Source organism: Bactrocera neohumeralis, unplaced genomic scaffold (genome assembly GCF_024586455.1).
Source record: "Bactrocera neohumeralis isolate Rockhampton unplaced genomic scaffold, APGP_CSIRO_Bneo_wtdbg2-racon-allhic-juicebox.fasta_v2 ctg6241, whole genome shotgun sequence".
Lineage (NCBI taxonomy): Eukaryota > Metazoa > Arthropoda > Insecta > Diptera > Tephritidae > Bactrocera > Bactrocera neohumeralis.
In genome coordinates, this window is record NW_026093114.1 from 1 (window position 1) to 4,568 (window position 4,568).

Consider the following 4,568-nt stretch of genomic DNA (forward strand, 5'->3'; position numbering starts at 1 on the left):
ACAAACAGTTTCAAATTTTAGGGCCCCCTGACATAACGGTCTAAAATACCAGCTACAAATATATCAGTAGAATCTGAAGGAAGATTCTGAAGTTCCGCCCCAGGTTTTACCATTCGAACACGTTCCTCCGGTCGTCGGGTTTTTTTATAAATATTTCTCCATTACTGGGCTTTAAAGATGAAGCCCAATGAAAGAATTTTGGTTTCTTGTGAGATATTTCCGTGCCTGATATAAATTTAAAAACCTACATATATGTTGAATTTTTTTGCTTTATTGTAAAATTTTCCCGGATTTATTTGGATATAGTAGCTTCATTTGGCCTTAGAAATTCCTCTGTTCGATTTGTTAATATAATTAATTATAAAAGGAAGAGCAAGCATATGCATCCAGTATATAATATTGATACCATTTTACCCTATGGAGTTCCAAAAAAGAAGAGGATTATAAGCATTTATAAAACGATCTTGCGTTTTTCTTTTCTCATCTCAGAGCTAACAAATAGTCATCAAAAGACATGTTTATTCTTTTATAGCTCAAGAAATATTCAAAATTATCTAAATTCGGTATATCTTCTGTAGTCAGGGTTGAATTTAAAACATTTTGAATTCTACAAAAGTTTTCCTTATGCCTTCCCAAATCTTGGGTTGTGTCTGGAAAAGGAAGCAATATTTGTGTGCAAGGCATTGGTGGATATGGTATACCAAAACGACAAAATTGTTGTCCTCTTATTTCTCTAGTACACGACCGACTGTGATTATGCTTTTGATAATCTAAATAATGTTCCAAGTGGCTTACTGAACCATCTGTTGAAACATAAGTGTCAATGAAATCAATGACTTCGGAGAATGTCTCAGGATTTTGAAAGTTGATCTTGGGAGCATTATTAAGCCAATACATGCCATGTACATATATGCGGGGGACCTCTCTGTTGAAACTCTACTCTCCAGTAATACATTTTTACAAAATGTGTTCCAAAAATGCCAGTATTATCTTTAAAAAGTTTAAGGGTTTGCCGGTAGCGGTAATCAATATATCTAGCATAAGTAACCGCATCCGAGCGGATTAAGCGATATCTATCATCTATCTTGGGTTGATAAAATGTTGGCTTCTTCTTGTGAAATATCTTTTGAATCAACAGTTTTCGACAGAATAACCAACAGCTCAACCCACTGAGATTCAGCTGCCGATAGAGTTATGAAAAAGGTTGGAAGCCCAAACTGGCGAATCATTGCAATTACTTTTTTTCTCAGCTTCCCAGTGAGCAGGAGAGGATCTAACACCTTTCAAAACTGATGTCATCATGTTGAATCAAGTTTTGAACAAAGTTTTCATTTAATACATTTTGAGCCGTAACATGGTTACGACCTGAAAACATTCGAAGGCAAATGGATGAACTATTCTTAATTAGCAGTAGTTCTAATTTTGTATAGTCGTAGAACAACTTTGGAATGGTACACGCTCTGCGGTAAAAGCGGCGAATTTCGGAACATACTATCTTACTATATGTTTCAGAGCATGTACGTTTCTGCCCAACGTATATTGTTCCAAATGACAATTTTTCCGAATTATTATCTTGAATTATGTCAATTGGCCTTTGCCCTTCCCCTGGCGCTATAACTAAGAACGGTTATATATCATGTTTTCTATAGGCATATTGTCTAAAAGAGTCTCTTGACCACCTGGGTTCAGTTCTGCAGGTACGGGTGTTATGGGAATGTTTGTGTGATTATTATGGAAAGTCTGTTCCTCATAAAGAGATTGAACCAATCTATCATCTTCAGCAGATGCAACAAAGCGAACTTGTTCTTGGTTATTAAAGCCTAAAATCCAATTCTCATTTATGTGTATATTATGCTCACGATACAGACGAGTATTCACTAAGAATCGTAAAGCTTCCATAACCTTCGCAAGCCGTATGGTATCAGTCATATAATCATAATTGTATTCCATACGTCTTCTTAAGTGAATTTTATCACATGAGTTTGATCAAAAGTCCTCGGTAGAGATGTCACAACATTATTAACAGAAATAGGTATGTACAGTATGTCTCATAATTCTTTTCACAATGCAATATTTAAGTATTTTGTTTTTTTGTGAGTAAATTACATTATTGTTTATTGGTTTAAATTATTTTTTTTGCAACAGAACACATTTCTGGCGCATATTTCTTGTTTATGTGAAAAAAACAGTTATTTGGATGTAACATATACAAAACCAACAACGTAAACAATAATGCGTCATGTTTTTCGTTGTCTCGAAACTGTTTTCACAATTCAGAGAAACGCAAAAAAATACCGGACAATTAACTATGTTTTTGTACATTGTTTGATTGTCGCTCCTCTTAGAGTTGATGCAGCATTTAGTTACATGTAATTCGCGTAGGTAGCGACACAGCATCCGTTAGCAAACTTTTTAGCAATAATGCCGGGTAATCGTACAAGTGAAAATATTATACAGTTAGTTTATTATAATTTTCATAAAGGTAAATCAGCTAAAGAATTGGCTGAAATGTTTTCTCTAAATGTTAGGACAGTGTACAACATTATATATCGCGCAGAAAAAGAAAATCGGTTAGAATTAAAAGAACCCAGTGGCAGGCCAAAAAAGATTACACCAAGGATGGAAAGGTTAATAATCAAACAAATGGACAATAATCCACAGTGCAGCCTTAGAATGTTAGCTGCAGATTTGAAGGAACGCAATATTGTGCAAGTAGGCCATGAAACCGTGCGAAGAGTTCTCTTAAAACACAAATATAGTTCAAGAAGTGCAAGAAAAAAACCATTGCTATCACAAATTAACGTTGAAAAACGGCTTTCTTTTGCTCTAACTCACATTTCACATCCAATGGAATACTGGCACGATGTAGTGTTTTGTGATGAGACGAAAATAATGCTATACTACCACGATGGACCTCCAAGAGTTTGGAGGAAGCCGCTTACAGCCCTACAAAACAAGAACATTATTCCCACAGTAAAACTTGGAAAGCTGAGTGTTATGGTGTGGGGTTGTATTTGTAGCAAAGGTGTTGGTGAAATCAGAATTATTGAAGATAATATGACAAAAGAAACATATTTAGACATTTTACGTAGCAATTTAAAAAGAAGTGTGCAAAAATTTGGGCTAGTGGATCCAAACAATCCCAATAAATTGAATTAAAAATTATATCAAGACAATGATCCCAAGCACAAGTCTTATATTTGCAGGACTTGGTTGCTATATAATTGCTCAAAACAAAAAAAAACTTATGGGCATACTTGAAAAAAAAGTGGCAAAACGGTGCCCTACAAACAAAAGCACCCTAATACAGTGCATCAAAGAGGAGTGGGAGAAAAAAGCTAATTTTAACGATGCCACGGAGGCTACAATGTGTAGTAGACGCTGCAGGTGGTCACACCAAATATTAACATAAAATGTTCGCATGTACTGATTGGAACTTTAATTGTGGTGAATTGTGAAAAGAATTTTGAGACAGTACAGAATAAGATATTTTTTGTTTTTTGATTTATTTCTTCTAATATACTTTAAATATAAAATTGTTTTTGATTCAGAAATAATAAAAAATATAATGAAAATTATTATGTTATAAAAAAATTCTTAAATAAATGTGTGCGTTACTTTCAAAATTCACTTTGAACATTGTACTCCGTCAAATGTTGTCATATGAAAAGATTTATGAAACTTACTGTATATTGACAACGGCATCTTTAATCGAACTTTGGCCTTGATATCCCAAAGGACGAATGGTCATAAAAGGCAATCGAGGCATTATTAGCCTTTCTTCAATAGGGGTTTTTTAAACAATCTGGTATATCCGAAAAGTCTAGACCAGTGTTTCCCAAAGTGGGCGATAACGCCCCCTTGTGGGCGCTGCAGGTGTCAAGGGGGGCGGTAAGAGACCCAGAAAGAAAATGGGGGCGTTGTGTAGAGGCCTGGGGGGTTATTTGTAATTCTATTTAGCTAGGAGGCCTCTTATAGCCCTGACAGACGACAGCGCTAAGTTACATTAGCGGGCTTAAGTTACATTTATTTGCGCATTTGACCCATGTCAATGCAAATTTGTAATGCACAAGAATTTCGCGCATTTACCAAATTTTAGTAGGCAACATTGGTTAAAAATGACAGATTTTTGCTATTGTGAATGGTGATTGACAGAAGGAAGATGATAAAAACGTAAGCAAGAGATTCAAAGAAAGCGCTAAAGGTAAGCTGTTTTTATATTGCTAATTATGTTATGTGCCAGTATATTTTTAAAAACTAATTTTAATATTTTTAGATGGAGGTGAACAAACAAAGAACAATGTGGACAAATAGTGATGAAGTTGTGTTAATAGATTTGTGGCGGGAACGAGCCGGAGACTTGCGGCGGGCTAAACGTAATTTGCACATTTACGCAGACATATCTGTCCAAATGGCGCACAAATTTACTGCAAAAGAAGTGCATGTTAACATACGGAATCTTACACAAAAATATAGGTTAATATATATCGACATAACATTGTTAACATTATTAACTTTTGTTAAATTACACAGACGAAAAGAAAAAAGTTGGGCCCTCGGGGGGCAGC

At 35.1% G+C, this 4,568-nt stretch overlaps 2 long non-coding RNA genes across 2 annotated transcripts; one reads left to right on the plus strand and one right to left on the minus strand.

Annotated features, from left to right (window-relative positions):
* Positions 1 to 3,697: 3,697 nt before the first annotated feature.
* LOC126767424 (uncharacterized) lies at positions 3,698 to 4,568 on the plus strand. The gene is made up of 3 exons (XR_007669092.1): positions 3,698 to 4,204; positions 4,277 to 4,476; positions 4,534 to 4,568. It is a non-coding gene; the product is annotated as an uncharacterized LOC126767424 (long non-coding RNA).
* LOC126767425 (uncharacterized) lies at positions 4,246 to 4,568 on the minus strand. The gene is made up of 2 exons (XR_007669093.1): positions 4,516 to 4,568; positions 4,246 to 4,427 (listed from the first exon to the last, which is right to left on the minus strand). It is a non-coding gene; the product is annotated as an uncharacterized LOC126767425 (long non-coding RNA).